General features: G+C 44.4%; 1 long non-coding RNA gene across 3 annotated transcripts in view; it reads left to right on the forward strand.

Moving 5' to 3' along the window:
* LOC138297250 (uncharacterized) overlaps positions 1-15070 on the forward strand; it is a 253742-nt gene extending 238672 nt beyond the window's left edge. For all 3 annotated transcript variants that reach the window (XR_011203967.1, XR_011203969.1, XR_011203968.1), the window contains exon 3: positions 14824-15070. This is a non-coding gene — a long non-coding RNA (uncharacterized lncRNA). The remainder of the gene's footprint in view (positions 1-14823) is intronic.
* The last annotated feature ends 3666 nt before the right edge of the window (positions 15071-18736 follow it).

The raw sequence follows: 18736 nt of genomic DNA on the forward strand, positions 1-18736 counted from the left end.
ATAGGGAAATAAACTCATTAACTCTTAATAAACAGGTGTGGTTATTCCTGACTGAAAGGTCATGGTGTGTCAAATTACTGTTTTCTATTGATCTAATTTGTTGTTTGATTACTAATTGAGTATTGGTTATTGGTTATAAATGATTATTGATTACTGATTTGAGGGATCCGACGACTTCTTTGGATGAGGAGAACTCAACCCGGTCAAAAGGTTCACTGACCTCCGGCGTGTCCAAGTATAAGTAATTTACAAGGACTGTACGCGCTATCACCAGCAAATGGTTTCTCATGTTTAAATACCCAGTGTGTTTTAGCCACGTACAGTACAATACAGTCATGTGAAATCATTTCACGCACGCGGGAGGAGGAAATTAGCTCCAGCACCGGCACAGGCATCAGCTGTCTAAAGGGGGCGGGACCAAGTCCCCCTTTAAAACTTTGCAGCGCGCCCGCTTCACGGGACGCACGCGGGAGGAGGAAATTAGCTCCAGCACCGGCACAGGCATCAGCTGTCTAAATGGGGCGGGACCAAGTCCCCCTTTAAAACTTTGCAGCGCGCCCGCTTCGCGGGACGCACGCGCGATGAGGAAATTAGCTCCAGCACCGGCACAGGCATCAGCTGTCTAAAGGGGGCGGGACCAAGTCCCCCTTTAAAACTTTGCAGTGCGCCCGCTTCGCGGGACGCACACAGGAGGAGGAAATTAGCTCCAGCACCGGCACAGGCATCACCTGTCTAAAGGGGGCAGGACCAAGTCCCCCTTTAAAACTTTGCAGCGCCCGCTTCGCGGGGCGTGCCCGGGTGAAGCCCGGGCCAAGGGCAGGCCCGTCCTTCACCCGTTAGCGCCCGGAAGAGGCCGGGCTGGGCCGCTTCCCTTAATTTTTATTTTTTCTGCTGTGTTTTCTAGTGGTGCTGTACTCAGCATGGGAAAGCGTAAGGTGCGCTCCAGCCCCGACCCAGGCCTAGCCAAGTCTAAAACTTCTAAATCTAATAGAGCAACGCAAATCCACTCCAATTGTGTCTCTAGAGAAATCGACAATTTAATTGAGGAAGTGGAATCTATCCTCAAAGAAAAAGAGGGTCATGCTCGTAAGAGACTGAAACCTGGAACCTTATTGCCGTTCTTAACAACAGGATCTAACACCTCTACTGATGTTCAGCCTTCGACAACTTCATTCCAGGCTCCTGTTTCTTCTAGTTTGTCTTGTTCGACTAACTCTCCTCCTTCGCCTGTCTTTGTTGCCAATCCGGATGTAACCTCTTTCGACTCTATCCTTAATGGGATTCCCTGCGCAAATCGGTTTTCTGTTTTGGACCAACCAGATTTGACGGGTCCCAAAAAGATTTTGTCTCCTGTGCTTCCCAACACTAATTACGACTCTCCCAGAGAAGACGTTCTAACATTGGTTTCTAGCCTCAAACGTGAATTTGGGAGCTGAAGGGTCTATTGTTTGAGGTCCTCAAGCTCCTCAAAAAGTCTGAATCTATCCCTCAGTGCACTTCTATCCCAGCGCCAGTTCAAACTTCTCGTCCTTTGGTTTCTGTTGCATTGCCAGTAGCTTCTCCATTGCTTTGGGAATTCAACAAGGGCCCCATCTGTAGGACACATTATGGAAATGTTCCGGCCCCACTGCAAGGGAATTTGATACCTTCCCTCTCCAACTCTGACCAGTTTGTGCCCCATTATACTCACACTCCCAATCAAAACTGTATCTATATGAGTAATGTCCCCCCTCTTATGTCTCACATGAGGGAAGACACTTCCTCTCTTATTAATAAGGTGTCTCATTGGATCCGCCATGTTAGGGGCTGTGGCTCTATTATCCACGCTGATATCGTTTCTGCCTCACATGTGCGTGATTGTCCGGATGGGCGGGACATTATTAAACTTAATTTTGTTAGCCCCACTTTAGTTACGGGGCTTCTGCAGATGGAAGCCCGCAACCTGCTAAGAACGGACTCTGACATATTTTTTAGAGAGAGTGTGCCCGCCATGGGAAACAAGATCTTACCCTCTCGTCCACTCGGGGCCAAGATAACTCCTCCTAATGTTCCTGTTTCTGTTGCCCACTCCGTTTTGTCGTCTTTTCCTGTTGAAGGGGTCACCTTGGCCCGTAATCCTAAAGATGTTAATACCCGAGACCCTGTTCTTCCGGGGGACACATCCGATGTGGATTGACTAAGTTTCCTTAATTCTTGTACACTTAGCGTTTCACACGCCCAGGCCACGTCACTTCAAAGAGTTTCACTCGGCTTGGGTGCTAACACTCTAAGGGCTCCATCTTGTATTGCCAATGCGATTTCCAATCCAGCACCGGACGCAGTTTTTTGTACACCTGTTTGCAGCACCATGCATGCCCCAGGGAAATTTCTGTCTTGGAATGTGGCAGGCATCAAGAGCAAATTATCTGATTCCGAGTGGGGGGCTTATGTTGAATCCTTTTGCATCTGCATGTTTCAGGAAACTTGGGCTACGGACTGTGTGTATAGGCAAGGCTATTGTTCTTTTACTAAAAAAGCGATTCAGTCTCCAAGGGGAAGGGCGATGGGGGGTTTATGTACCTGGGTTAAGTTGACTGAGGTGGGCAGGGTAAAGGAAATTGCTGTTGACTCTTGTGACATCTTAGCAATAGCAATATGGCCAAATTTAGGCACTCCTGTGTTATGTATCAATATCTATAACAGACCAGCCCCCCTAATTATCAGTCTGACACTATCCATCTCCTGCATAATCTTCTATCTGAACTTCACTTCAAATATCATGTTATTATTGCAGGTGATTTAAGTGCTCAAATTGACCTTGACTCAGCTTTTGCAGAGTCTACCCAGGCTGACGATGAAGTGTGGAATGTCCCCCCGCTCTTAACTCAATCAGAGCCATTCATTCCTTCCCCCAGGGTGTCGCAGATAATAGATCTTGCAGTAACATATGGCCTTAGTTTTGGAAACGGCCGATTTCCAAATGATAATCCTGTTAGACCTACCTTTTTTAGAGGCTTTTATAGCAGTATTTTGGATTACGTCATCTTTGATTTACGGGTCTGGCATTTTATAATTAATGTAGAGGTGGGCTCACGGTGCACTAGCGACCATGCCCCTTTACAAATTGCATTTAATGCAACTCTTTTTACAGGGCACGTATCGCTTCATGTACCGGATGCTTCCAATGATTTGCTGGAATTGTCCAGCAACAGGCGCGTGGTGAGATGGCCTTCGTTTCTGAAGTCCAATCTGCTTAACGACAAGCTCCGCGCCTTAGTTTCCTGTTATCAGCTCTTTGATGACTCCACTGTATTATCTCCTCAAGAAGTTATGTCTTTTCATGTGGCTCTTTTTGCGGACCTTAATGTGCTTTTTACTAAATCTCCTACACTCCAAAGGAAACCCTCCGTACCCAATTGCAAATGGTTCGATAAGGAGTGTCTGGAGGCCAAGAGCCTTCTGTCTAAAGCCCTAAAGTCTAAGACTCAGGATGCTATCATACATGCGAGAAGAAACTATGGGGGTGATTCTAACCTTGGCGGGAACCGCCAAGCGGCCACCATGCGGCCGCAATAACGCGACCCCCATTCCAACATTCCCGCTGGGACGGCGGGCGCTAACCATGTTAGCGCCCGCCGGCCCAGCGGGAATGAGGCCGCAACACAGGAGCCGTCTCCTAATGGAGCCGGCGGTGTTGCGGCCGTGCGACGGGTGCAGTTGCACCCGTTGCGCTTTTCACTGTCTGCCATGCAGACAGTGAAAAGCAGGCCGGGGCCCCTGTTAGGGGGCCCCTGCACTGCCCATGCCAGTAGCATGGGCAGTGCAGGGGCCCCCAGGGGCCCCAGGACACCCCTTACCGCCAGCCTCTTCCTGGCGGTGTAAACCGCCAGAAACAGGCTGGCGGTAAGGGGGTCATAATCCCCAGGGCAGCGCTGCTTGCAGCGCTGCCCTGGCGGATTATCACCGCCGGGGGAAAATCGGCGGGAAACCGCCGGCCCCGGCGGTGCGACCGCGGCTTTACCGCCGCGGTCAGAATAGGGAATGAAGCACCGCCAGCCTGTTGGGGGTGCTTCCGTCATTCTTGCCCTGGCGGTCCAAGACCGCCAGGGTCAGAATGACCCCCTATGTTTCCACTTGTAAGTTATCTAAACTTAATTACGAGGGAAGCCTATGGGAGAGCCTGGCGGAGGCGGCCAGTGCTCCTGATGCCAAACTCTTTAGGCTCTTGGTTTCATGCAGAGACCCTGCCCTTTCATCTATTCCCGAATGTCACATTGATGCAGAATCCTGGCTCTCTCATTTTGGGGAACTGTATGGCTCTTGGTCGGATTCTGACAATACCCCTACTGATTCTTTACTGTGTTACCCTGTTGTGCCGCCCTTTACTTTAAAAGAAACAGAGCTGGCAATTTGTGCTCAAAGATCAGGGAAGGCTCCTGGCCCTTACGGTATCCCCTCGGATCTGTACAAATCAGATTTATTTACATGGACCCGGTACATCAATAGGGTATTGAATATTGCCTTGACAACTCGATCTTACCCGGATTCGTGGAAGGTGGCAATTATTGTCCCCGTTCACAAAAAAGGAGATAAGAGCTCCCCAGGGAACTATAGACCCATTAGCTTATTGGACAACTTGCAAAAAATATTTTCTTTCCAGCTGCTATCCAGACTAAAACACTGGATAACAAAAAATCAGGTTTTAAGTAATCTTCAGGCTGGATTTAGGGACAAGGTCAGTACCATCGACCAGGTCTTCCGCTTTATTACAATCAAGAGGAAGATCGTAGACGCAGATCAAGGCCAATTATTTGTGGCCTTTGTTGATTTGAAATCTGCGTTCGACCTCGTCCCGCGCACTAAGCTGTGGGAGGTTCGGAGAAATACTGGAGTCCTGGGTTCCATGATTAATATTATCAAAGATCTTTATTCTAACAACTGTGCCAAAGTTCGCTGGGGTCTGGCTGCTGATCTGACCCCAGCTTTTCCAACATCCGGTGGTGTTAGGCAGGGGTGCGTTCTTGCGCCTACCCTGTTCCTTCTCTTTATTAATGCATGTATTCCGTACCTTCTAGACTGTCATGGTGATGCCCCTAGTTTGGGTGGGCAGAAGCTCCCTTGTCTCTTTTTTGCGGATGATACCCTGCTACTCTCCCGAACTGCTATGGGCCTTTCCAGACTGCTCTCTAAGTTCTCAGAGTTTTGCAAGGATCATGGTTTAGAAATCAACTCAGCAAAAACTAAATTTATGGTCTTTGGGGACACTAGGTGCAAAATGAAGAGGCCTGTATATCTAGAAGGCGTTTCCTTGGAAAGAGTGGGCACCTTTGATTATCTTGGCATTAAATTGGAAGATTCACATCTTTGGCATGTCCACCGTCAGAAATCCCTACTGTGCTTGAAGCAAAGGGCGGGTGGCATTGTAAGATTTGCTTCTAGATCTCCCAAATTTGCAATGTCTCCTGCCCTTGAAATATACAAATCTCAAGCCGGGGGGGCGCTCTATATGGTGCTGATCTTTGGGGCCATTGCAATCTGGCGAATCTGGCAAAGGCAGAAAATCAATTCCTGAAATTGCTGTTAAAAGTTCCCTCCAGCACTCCATCTCTGCCCATTCGAATGGACTTAAATCCCTTTTCAATTTTGCAGATTGCCGCCTTAAGGCCCTTGGTGTTCTGGATCCGGCTATGGTCAACAGACGCCCTTATTCCATTTCGATGCGGGCTTCTTAAACTGGTGGGCTGTAAACTTATTATCAAAACCAAGTGTTGTGCCTATGTCGAACGGTCCTTAACTCACCTCGGTTTAGGGTCCTATTGGCGGGATCCTTCTTCCATTCCTAAAAATGCTGTGCAGTTGCTGAAGGACGCTTTTTGGCATAATGTCCAGATTGCCCAATTTGCCAAGATTGTTCCGTTGTCTATGTCTGATAGTTATTTATCAGTCAAATGACATTACGAATTTGATTTGAGTCCTTTATGGACGCAGCACTATTTCCATTTGCACGTGCCCTTTTTATCAGATTTAGAATAGGGTCTCTCCCTATGTGCTCTTTAACGCATAAATGGTCCAGCTCCACCAACAGATCTAAGTCCTGCCCGATGGGCTGCAATAATGAAGAGTCTGTTTCACACCTCTTTTTTCTTTGCCATGCATACCACAAACAAAGAGCTCTTTGGATGACCCCCCTCTGCAAACACATAGGTGTCAGGTCTTGCTTTCATGCTGAGAGAATTTTAAAATCTGATTCATCCGTCCAGATAGTTTTACCTGTGGCAAAATTCCTCAAATCTATCTGGCATTTTAGATCAGCGATTTTAAAGAACAAGACTGGGTAGCTAATTCTTAGATTTATTTATGTATATCTATTGAACTCTGATGCATGATTTTAGTTGTCAATTTGCAGTATATAGATATTGCCTCATCATCTTATTGACTATTTATGAATTTAGGGAATTGGTCTCTTGTTGAGTGGAACTTTCTATTACTGGAGATATATATTCTTTATGTTTATCTTGCTGGATTTTACCTTTCTTCAATTTTTTTAAAACTTTTTCATTGTGTTTTTATCTCTAGTGTCTTTTTTCTTTTAGAAATTCGATGTGCATTGTACTTTTATGGTATGTTTTTACTTACCGAAATAAAGTTAAATGAAATGAAAATGAAATCATTTGCATTGTTAAAAAGCTTAAACAGCTGTACTGCTGTAGTTAAGCTTCAATAGTTTGTTTAAACTGTCCGGTCAATTTGCATGGCTATTGGCATAGCACACATGATTGATAGTAGTGAGAATCTTCCAGAACAAAACCTATTTTCCAGATTTTGCCATATTTGAAAATAAATACAGGCAAGAAAATATATTGTTTTCTGTCTGTACGTATCTATTAAATACCAGTAAAAACAGGAACTTGAAAGCCTTATTCGTAATGTCCGCTCTTTGGCTGGAGGGCATTTAAATAGTGAAGTTTCTTTGCTATCTGCACTGTGGATGGCCAAACAGTACAAAATCTCTACTACTTAGCCAGTTAAACAGTGAAGTACTTTGTTATGTGCACCACCACCGACTGAACAGTTTATTATCTCCATTATTTAGCCAGCAGCCTGGTAATCAGTGAAGGTTCTTTGCTGTAGGTACAGCTGCCACCAAATGGAAAATAATCACTTTTATTTATCTGATGGTCAGAGAAACAGCAGAGAAAATGAACTATTTGCCTGGTAGCTGGTTGAATAACCTTCACCTAACACCAATGCCACTAAAGACAGAGAACGTCCTTGTTTTTTTATTGGGATTACTAATGGTGTGTTCTGAACCAGAGGTTCAGGGTGTGCAGCCCTTCCAAGTTTTCCAGGTCCGTGTGTGATGTGCTGCTCCAGTCCAGGTTTTTTCTTTGCATTCTGGGACTTGTAGTCTTGTTATTCTATGATGAAACAGGGCTACAAGTCCCAGAATGGAAAGAAAAACTCCTAGACTGTAACAGCACGTCACCCATGGACCTGGGAAACGTGGCAGCTATGGGTGTGTGTGTGTGAGACAAGCAGTGTTTGCTAGGGGTATGCAACGTCTGTTGAGTGGATCTCCATGCAAATTAATACTTGATGAATGAATGTGTGCCATGTGGTGGGCCGATACAGTTCTTCGGCGACCACAACAGGGTTATATGAGGGACTGTTATGTCAACGTAGTGTTTCTTAATAGATGCTTAAAGAACAATTATTGCCATTGGGCCAACAGTGGAGGGAAGAGTAGCAGGAGCTGTGTGTTGAGCCATGGAGGGAAGGAGGAGCAGTGAGGAGTGCATGTTGTCCAAGCCAGGGGAGAGGAGCAGCAGGGGCGATTTAGCAGGTCTTGCTGCGGTCTCGTATGTAAAAGAGTAGCATGGCAATAGGGAATGAAGCACCGCCAGCCTGTTGGGGGTGCTTCCGTCATTCTTGCCCTGGCGGTCCAAGACCGCCAGGGTCAGAATGACCCCCTATGTTTCCACTTGTAAGTTATCTAAACTTAAGTACGAGGGAAGCCTATGGGAGAGCCTGGCGGAGGCGGCCAGTGCTCCTGATGCCAAACTCTTTAGGCTCTTGGTTTCATGCAGAGACCCTGCCCTTTCATCTATTCCCGAATGTCACATTGATGCAGAATCCTGGCTCTCTCATTTTGGGGAACTGTATGGCTCTTGGTCGGATTCTGACAATACCCCTACTGATTCTTTACTGTGTTACCCTGTTGTGCCGCCCTTTACTTTAAAAGAAACAGAGCTGGCAATTTGTGCTCAAAGATCAGGGAAGGCTCCTGGCCCTTACGGTATCCCTTCGGATCTGTACAAATCAGATTTATTTACATGGACCCGGTATATCAATAGGGTATCGAATATTGCCTTGACAACTCGATCTTACCCGGATTCGTGGAAGGTGGCAATTATTGTCCCCGTTCACAAAAAAGGAGATAAGAGCTTCCCAGGGAACTATAGACCCATTAGCTTATTGGACAACTTGCAAAAAATATTTTCTCTCCAGCTGCTATCCAGACTAAAACACTGGATACCAAAAAATCAGGTTCTAAGTAATCTTCAGGCTGGATTTAGGGACAAGGTCAGTACCATCGACCAGGTCTTCCGCTTTATTACCATCAAGTGGAAGATCGTAGACGCAGATCAAGGCCAATTATTTGTGGCCTTTGTTGATTTGAAATCTGCGTTCGACCTCGTCCCGCGCACTAAGCTGTGGGAGGTTCGGAGAAATACTGGAGTCCTGGGTTCCATGATTAATACTATCAAAGATCTTTATTCTAACAACTGTGCCAAAGTTCGCTGGGGTCTGGCTGCTGATCTGACCCCAGCTTTTCCAACAGCCCGTGGAGTTAGGCAGGGGTGCGTTCTTGCACCTACCCTGTTCCTTCTCTTTATTAATGCATGTATTCCATACCTTCTAGACTGTCATGGTGATGCCCCTAGTTTGGGTGGGCAGAAGCTCCCTTGTCTCTTTTTTGCGGATGATACCCTGCTACTCTCCCGAACTGCTATGGGCCTTTCCAGACTGCTCTCTAAGTTCTCAGAGTTTTGCAAGGATCATGGTTTAGAAATCAACTCAGCAAAAACTAAATTTATGGTCTTTGTGGACACTAGGTGCAAAATGAAGAGGCCTGTATATCTAGAAGGCGTTTCCTTGGAAAGAGTGGGCACCTTTGATTATATTGGCATTAAATTGGAAGATTCACATCTTTGGCATGTCCACCGTCAGAAATCCCTACTGTGCTTGAAGCAAAGGGCGGGTGGCATTGTAAGATTTGCTTCTAGATCTCCCAAATTTGCAATGTCTCCTGCCCTTGAAATATACAAATCTCAAGCCAGGGGGGGGGCTCTATATGGTGCTGACCTTTGGGGCCATTGCAATCTGGCAAATCTGGCAAAGGCAGAAAATCAATTCCTGAAAATGCTGTTAAAAGTTCTCTCCAGCACTCCATCTCTGCCCATTCGAATGGACTTAAATCTCTTTTCAATCTCGCAGATTGCCGCCTTAAGGCCCTTGGTGTTCTGGATCCGGCTTTGGTCAACAGACGCCCTTATTCCATTTCGATGCGGGCTTCTTAAACTGGTGGGCTGTAAACTTATTATCAAAACCAAGTGTTGTGCCTATGTCGAACGGTCCTTAACTCACCTCGGTTTAGGGTCCTATTGGCGGGATCCTTCTTCCATTCCTAAAAATGCTGTGCAGTTGCTGAAGGACGCTTTTTGGCATAATGTCCAGATTGCCCAATTTGCCAAGATTGTTCCGTTGTCTATGTCTGATAGTTATTTATCAGTCAAATGACATTACGAATTTGATTTGAGTCCTTTATGGACGCAGCACTATTTCCATTTGCACGTGCCCTTTTTATCAGATTTAGAATAGGGTCTCTCCCTATGTGCTCTTTAACGCATAAATGGTCCAGCTCCACCAACAGATCTAAGTCCTGCCCGATGGGCTGCAATAATGAAGAGTCTGTTTCACACCTCTTTTTTCATTGCCATGCATACCACAAACAAAGAGCTCTTTGGATGACCCCCCTCTGCAAACACATAGGTGTCAGGTCTTGCTTTCATGCTGAGAGAATTTTAAAATCTGATACATCCGTCCAGATAGTTTTACCTGTGGCAAAATTCCTCAAATCTATCTGGCATTTTAGATCAGCGATTTTAAAGAACAAGACTGGGTAGCTAATTCTTAGATTTATTTATGTATATCTATTGAACTCTGATGCATGATTTTAGTTGTCAATTTGCAGTATATAGATATTGCCTCATCATCTTATTGACTATTTACGAATTTAGGGAATTGGTCTCTTGTTGAGTGGAACTTTCTATTACTGGAGATATATATTCTTTATGTTTATCTTGCTGGATTTGACCTTTCTTCAATTTTTTTAAAACTTTTTCATTGTGTTTTTATCTCTAGTGTCTTTTTTCTTTTAGAAATTCGATGTGCATTGTACTTTTATGGTATGTTTTTACTTACCGAAATAAAGTTAAATGAAATGAAAATGAAATAATTTGCATTGTTAAAAAGCTTAAACAGCTGTACTGCTGTAGTTAAGCTTCAATAGTTTTTTTAAACTGTCCGGTCAATTTGCATAGCTATTGGCATAGCACACATGATTGATAGTAGTGAGAATCTTCTAGAACAAAACCTATTTTCCAGATTTTGTCATATTTGAAAATAAATACAGGCAAGAAAATATATTGTTTTCTGTCTGTACGTATCTATTAAATACCAGTAAAAACAGGAACTTGAAAGCCTTATTCGTAATGTCTGCTCTTTGGCTGGAGGGCATTTAAATAGTGAAGTTTCTTTGCTATCTGCACTGTGGCTGGCCAAACAGTACAAAATCTCTACTACTTAGCCAGTTAAACAGTGAAGTACTTTGTTATGTGCACCACCACCGACTGAACAGTTTATTATCTCCATTATTTAGCCAGCAGCCTGGTAATCAGTGAAGGTTCTTTGCTGTAGGTACAGCTGCCACCAAATGGAAAATAATCATTTTTATTTATCTGATGGTCAGAGAAACAGCACAGAAAATGAACTATTTGCCTGGTAGCTGGTTGAATAACCTTCACCTAACACCAATGCCACTAAAGACAGAGAACGTACTTGTTTTTTTATTGGGATTACTAATGGTGTGTTCTGAACCAGAGGTTCAGGGTGTGCAGCCCTTCCAAGTTTTCCAGGTCCGTGTGTGATGTGCTGCTCCAGTCCAGGTTTTTTCTTTGCATTCTGGGACTTGTAGTCTTGTTATTCTATGATGAAACAGGGCTACAAGTCCCAGAATGGAAAGAAAAACTCCTAGACTGTAACAGCACGTCACCCATGGACCTGGGAAACGTGGCAGCTATGGGTGTGTGTGTGTGAGACAAGCAGTGTTTGCTAGGGGTATGCAACGTCTGTTGAGTGGATCTCCATGCAAATTAATACTTGATGCATGAATGTGTGCCATGTGGTGGGCCGATACAGTTCTTCGGCGACCACAACAGGGTTATATGAGGGACTGTTATGTCAACGTAGTGTTTCTTAATAGATGCTTAAAGAACAATTATTGCCATTGGGCCAGCAGTGGAGGGAAGAGTAGCAGGAGCTGTGTGTTGAGCCATGGAGGGAAGGAGGAGCAGTGAGGAGTGCATGTTGTCCAAGCCAGGGGAGAGGAGCAGCAGGGGCGATTTAGCAGGTCTTGCTGCGGTCTCGTATGTAAAAGAGTAGCATGGCGGTGGAGGTAGGAGGAGCAAAATCTAGAACACACAATGAAACAAATGGAAAATAAGTAAAAATAAACGAAAACAAGGCAACAAATGCATTTCCATGTGCAGCTGAAATGGAAATAAAAAAGAGTTCCCTCGAATCAGCAGTGGAAGAATACAGTTCACCCAATCCTTCTGCATGGGGCAAACAATGAATACGGAAGAAAGCCATTAAATTAGGAATAAAGATCTGAAATAGACAACAAAGCCATTCAGTCATAGACAAGGGGCTGACTTGAAGCCCACTCCAAAATATATTATGTATTGGACACAATAACCTAAAATATTGTTTTCAGTGTTAATTTATAGCGTTATCACACTGGCTGTTCTTTCTGGATTTTTCCATTGGAAAATCCTGGAGAAGGTATTTGAATTTGGGCATTGTTTGAGGGACACCATGCAGAAGTATATTAGCACTCACACACTGGTGATAGCATAACTTAAGTGGTTAAGGCTTCTGCTCCAAAAACTTCATAGCCTCCTTTTGAGACCCAGCGAAGGGCATGAAATCCCTGAGACTCAGGGCTTAAACAGGATGTCAGGGACGTGACCAGAGCCTATGATGTTGGGAAGCCTCAGCACATCACACTTTATGCCAGCAGTGAGCACTCAGGCCCTGATTTATACTTTTTGACGCAAACCTGCATTAGCGCAGGTTTGCGTAAAAAAGTATACCGCCGGCTAGCGCCATTCCTGGATGCCAGCCTGGCGTCATATTTAAGCTATAACGCTAGCCGGCGGTAAGGCACAGTTCGCATCAAAATTATCGATGCTAACTGGGTGGGGAAGGCGTAGGGGAAACTGGAGGTTGTGCGTGATAGAAGGGCGCTAGTCAGGTTAGAGTAAAAAAAATGACTCTAACCTGATTAGTGTCATTATTTCCACGCACAACCCCCATGGACATGACTCCTGTCTAAGTAAAGACAGAAGTCATGCCCCCCAGCCCAATGGCCATGCCCAGGGGACTTAACTACCCTGGGCAAGGCCATTGGGCACAGTGCCATGTAGGGGGGCCCAAGTTAGCCCCCCCCCCCCCATGGCACTTTGCAAAAAAAATAAAAATACTTACCTGGACTTACCTGGGATGGGTCCCTCCATCCTTAGGTTTCCCCCAGGTGTGGGTGCAGGTGGGTGGGGCTGTCCCCGGGGGCAGGGAAGGGCACCTGTGGGCCGTTTCCATGGTCTCTGACCATAGAAAAAGGCCCACAGGTCATCTAACGTCTGCCCTGACCCAGGTGTTAAATAATGGTGCTAAACAGGCTTAGCGCCATTATTTAAGGCCCTCCTCCTCCCATGCATGATTTTTCTGGGAGGATAAATAAGGCGTTAGGGCCTTTAAGTCATTTTTTCCCAGGAAGGCTTACCTTGCATCTCATTGACGCAAGGCATGTATAACGTCAAAATATAAATATGGAGTTAAGTTTGCGACAGAGTTGCATCAAAAACAAGCATTGGCAATGCAACGGGTTCGCATTTCTCCGTGTTAGAGATATTAGCAGTTATAAACTCCCAACCGGACTTTTCTTGCCTCAGTAAATGGAAAAAAAACGAGCGCGATCGCGCTGCTAAACAAGTGAGATTGTGCTGCGAAAAAAGAGAAAAAGTAGTCCACAAACCGGACGGAAAACAGCGAGGATCGTACGTTTTCAGTACTTGGTCGCTGTGCTCTGGGATGGCTAACCACCGGAAAAGGCATGACGTATGCATGCTTTTCACTAATGAAAGCAAGCAGATTTTAAAAGGCAAACCCACGAACCAATGAAAGACACTGACGTGACATGGGTGAGGCTCCGATCCCCTTTTATAATTACTATAGCGTCTCGCAAGCGCATGCTACGCAGACTCAACCCTAAAAATTTTGCAAATGTGGCACAAACAGAGTCCCTTTGCGCCACTAGAACATCACTTTTAGTGATGGTTGGGCGACACACACTGCAGGGCCATATTTACAAGTCCATGTAAAGACACCCTGCGTGGCTTTTCATGGCCTTGTAAATATGGACAGAGTCAACGCAGTGCAAGTCCCTGCGTTAACTCACCCTGCGATAGGGAGGCGTAACACCCATGGCATTTGGGACAAGCCTACACCTCCCCAGGGAAGGCGTAAGGGAGGCGCACCGAGGAGAAATACCATTATTTCTCTTTGTTTTCCTTTTCCTATGTGTGCAACATTTTGCAGCACACATAGAAAGAGGAAAATGCCTCTCGTGATTGTTTTTGTGCCCCTTCCTGCACAAATCAATCATCCCTGCAACACAGACACCCTTGCACCATGGTGCAAGGGTGCCAGCATTGATGCATTACAGCCCATTGTGCGTCAGCTCAGGCGGAACGGACAGGAAAGTGCCGTATCTTACAGATACGGAGTATTCCTGGTCTTCTCTTTTGACGCAGGGCAGCGCAGCGAAAAGGCTTTTAGAGCTGCCCGGTGTCAAAAGATTGTGAATATGGCCTGTGATATGTACACAATGCTTCACTGTCTATCGGCACAGGTGATTGAAGTGTTGTGAATCTGACCAAAAGATACTGGAATGTTAACAAACGTACATCAGAAGTGATGGGGTATGCCAACTGCACCATATGGCACATTCCAATATCCATGCATGCGCAGACACTGCACTCCTCCAGAACAATCAAACATAAAAGTATGTCATTAAACCTTCATGATTATGCAAAGTAGACTATTGTTCAGGGAATAGTTAGCATCTAAAGTCTTTGTACATTTGGGATGAAGCAGGGTTTGCATACAGTGAGTACCTGCATTGTTCAGATAATCCTGGAGGTTGAGATGGAGTTGTTTCCTGCTCATTACCGTTTTCACTGCCTCCTTTAAGCTCCAACAAAGATTTTCCCCAAGAGGTAATCATATGGGGAGCACTTGCTACGGGGAAAGCTCTATGGTAACCAGAAGCACACATACCTCTGAAAAGTCTAGCATAATTTCATGTCTCATGCATGTCAGTTTGACTGTGGATCTCAAAATCCCATGTCTCTTTGAATCTAGATGTTGCATTGAACTTCTTGATAAAAGCGATGATTCAGGTTGCAGTCTTATCCCCCCTCTTGTTGCTTGTCTTCTTAGTACTGTCCCTGAGGAGTTTATGGGCGAGGCAGAATTTGCTTGCAGATGGTTATCTTTTGCCAGGACCGATTCATCTACTGAGATCTTAGAGCGGTGACCTCTCCGAAGGACACCGGTGTTTTCAGTAGACAAACGTGGCATCATCATCGGGAGCTACAGATATCCAGGAACGATGATGAAGTATGGCATCCACTTTTATTTTTTGTGTGAACCACTGTAATGGGGTGCAGACAGTGGGAAGATGAAGTGTCTGTTGGTAATCTATTAAAAAAGTTTAAATTACCTATTGATGTTATGTTTCCTTTCATGGGCAATGCAAATGGTTTTGTTGATGGTTCGCATGAACATCTCTGCCTCTCCATTGCCTTGAGGCTGATGTGGGTAATACTTATATATGTATTTTTAATTTCAACATGCTTACTTTTATTTTTTTCTGTATGAAATACAGGTGATTAATAAATATAGAAAATCAGATCAGCTTTGTAAAATTCAACTATGATGCTGTAAAGGTATTTCTGTACGGTTGCTGCTTCTTTGCGCATTCTCTCAAAGAGAAGAAATTGTTGCCAACTTCTCAGGGAGACAACTTCGAAATGTGATTTAGGCCCTGCCATTACGGTCCACGATCCTTTATTTATCACAGAACAACATATCCGCACTTCAACTCTGGGATGACAGTTATATGCCTGATCTCAAATTCCTATTTCTTAGAAACTCATGGAAGAGCTTGACTTTGGTATTTTTGCACTGAACAAAGGCTTGCAATACTTGGATGTCTTCCCACAACAGCTTGTGGAGTGTTATCTGCAGCTCTTTTTTTCAAATATTTTTATTGAGAGGCCAAGCAAGTAGAAAAAAGCCACAGGACGTTGTTGCTCTTATATATATCAAATAGAGAAAAATCTTGCATATTGCATATTACAAAGACACAAAAAAGCACAAATTCATTGCAAATATAAAGAAACACTGGCATTTTTCAGATCAGTCATTCAACAGTAGGAAATCAACATAAGCAGAGTAAACAGCAATCTCTAATCTGATGCTAAGTAGTCTCTTAAGGTTCGCCAGATATGGTAATATTTCACCATGGATTCTCTAGTCACCACTTTCTGACGTTCCAGTTCATATGCTTCAATTACCCTCCTTCCACCACTGCTCATATTTTAGGGGGGAATGCAGACTTCCAGTTTCTCGCAATATTCATTCTAGCCAGAGACAAGACATAAAAGACCCAATCAGTAGTGCTTATACCCAAAACCATTGTTTTCGGGATGTGAGTTACTCAGGATGTTTGTACAAGAAATATTTGCCTCTCAACTGAGGACAAAAATGATAGGTTTGGGACAGATAACAAACATATGGACAGTATTAGCCTCACCAGCTGAGCATCGCGGTCAGCTGTGCAGTCTATTGTACCACTTGCTCAGTTTGTATGGGCTAATACAGAAATAGAACAGTGTTTGATAGGTCTGGCCTTTCAGTGTGGTAAGAGTGATAACCCTACAAAGTTGTCTTGGAGCACTAGTAAGATCTTCCTCCATGACCTCCTCACCTAGGCTATGAGTCAACTTATCAGCCCATATTCCTAAACCATTGGGAGGAGATTGAATAAGACAGCTGTATTTATCCAAAATGCTGCACTGATGCTTACCAAAAGTAATCTGTGCAATATCGGGACGGGCCAATAGGTTTATCATATAAGTATTCTAACTCAATAGGAAGCCCGGGATCTGTAAATACTTAAAAAAAATCCTGATGTGGAATGGCACATTCTATGTGTAGATCGCAAATAATTTTTAACCCCAAACTCGTGCATCAAATTCTTCAGCCGTTTTTAACCCCCAGATTTTCCTATGAGCCAAAGGAGGGAGAGGCGAAGCAGTCAGGTAGATCTGGGTTGTCTAACAATGGTATAAATGCTTTGAAGAGTGGAATTCACAAGGATCTTCTTATATTGGTCCAAATCTTGTCAATTGCCATGGGCAAGTGTGGTCTTGAGTGTTACTTTTTTGGAAATTCTTTGCTTTGAAATTTGGTGCGACTAGGATTAGGAACATGCACAAATGAAATGGCATGGGGCCAATTCTCAGGACATGGTTCATAATTCATACGAATGCGATTGGTCATGCTAGCCCAATAATAGAAGCGCCAATCAGGGAGTGCCCAACCACCTTCAAGTATTGGACATTTTAAGCTTTTCAGCACTCTCCGCTCTTTGTTTCCCTTCCAAATGAATCTTGTCACTACAGAATCTAGCATTTTAAAATCAGAAAAGTGGAAAAGTAATGAACGAAAAAGATACAAAATCTCAGGTAGAATGTTCATTTTAAGTTGATTTGCCCATTTAGGGAGATAGGTAGGTGCATCCACTGATCCAACAAAAGACTAATCTGCAGTAATTGCGATGTATAGTTATATTCATAGCATTGCTTAACTATAGGTGCTAGAATGATACCAAGATATCTGCCTCGAGGTGTCACCCTCAGATCACAGCTGCTTGCCCCAACTGCTAAAACAATTTATCTCAAGTAACTATAGCTGGTGCCTTAAGGTAACTATAACTTGCTCCACCGCCATGCACAGTTTTATCATCAAAACCTTTACTGCAAATATTACATTGATTTTCTCAATGATGTTATCAAAGATGTCATGATAATTTGCGGGGTAATTAGTAGTGCATGGAGAGGGCTCCATTATAGTTACCTTAGGGCAGGGAGGTGGCAGTCCACGGGGCATCAAAATGACATGGGGGGGGGCCGTGTGCCACCCTCTTTTATTTGAAAATGCCCTCAGGGACCTGGCTCACCCGGGAGCTTCATAAAAACAACTTTAACATATTCAGCTTGTACTCTATCCAAAAAGACGGTACAACTCTGCTGATCTTATTGGAAGGAAGAACTGGCTGGTGTAACACTTTTGGGGTGTCCAAAAATCTATGTGAAAGACCATCAGAAAGAATATTTTGTGAGCCTGGAATGTATGTAATGTAAAAGTCATACTGGTTAAAAAAGTATGCCCATCGTTCTTGTCGGCTATTCTTACACTGCATATTTCTAAGATAATGTAGGTTTCTGTGGTCTGTTCTGATCTCAAAGGGTTCTCTGGCACCCATTAATAGATGTCTCCATTCAGAGCAGTCTTGCTTTATAGCAAGGAGTTCTCTCTCCAGAACTGAGTAGGTCCTCTCAGAATCAATCAAGGTATGCAAGAGATAAAAAATGGGATGTACCAACCTGTCATCTTGTTGGAGTTGCATTAGGAACACACCAATAGCTCTATCAAAGGTGTCTGTCTCAGCTATGACACTTTGCGTGGGGTCAGGATGCCAAAGGATAGGTGCCTCGGTTCTTGTTATTGCCAGGGAGAAACAATACCTTAGTCTCTCCATCTGACACTCATTCAGCCGGTGCTCTATCATGAGGGCTTGGTCCATAAATTCAACAAAGGAAATGGACAATTCAGATTGGACCAACTCTTCCTTCATTTCTTCCTTCAAACAGAGATAAGTTCGTTCAACTCAGGTTGTTTCAGCAGGTAATTGGCGGAATCTGGTTATGTAGGACTGACCTTCCTGATTCCCTTGCTGAATTCCAAAGAATGCCTCCTAAGCTGAGCACTCCGGGTCTGGCCTCTCAAACATTTGTTTGAAGGTGGTTATGATTGAGGTATAATCTGGCAGGCTTGGATCTTCAGTGTTTACCAAAGGGGTTGCCCATGCTAGTGCTGGGTCAGAAGAGGGACCATTCATCTGCATTCTTACAGGCTTTCCTGGATAGGAAGTGTGGAGGGGAACTGACATTTACACTTCAATAGGGAAGTGCCTGTCCTCACACAAAGGGCTGATTACCCAATAATGATAGTCTGGAGTCAGGGCTCAGATGGAAAGGGGACCTATGTACTTCAAGGAGCTACT

This window comes from Pleurodeles waltl, chromosome 5 (assembly GCF_031143425.1).
Source record: "Pleurodeles waltl isolate 20211129_DDA chromosome 5, aPleWal1.hap1.20221129, whole genome shotgun sequence".
NCBI classification, from domain to species: domain Eukaryota; kingdom Metazoa; phylum Chordata; class Amphibia; order Caudata; family Salamandridae; genus Pleurodeles; species Pleurodeles waltl.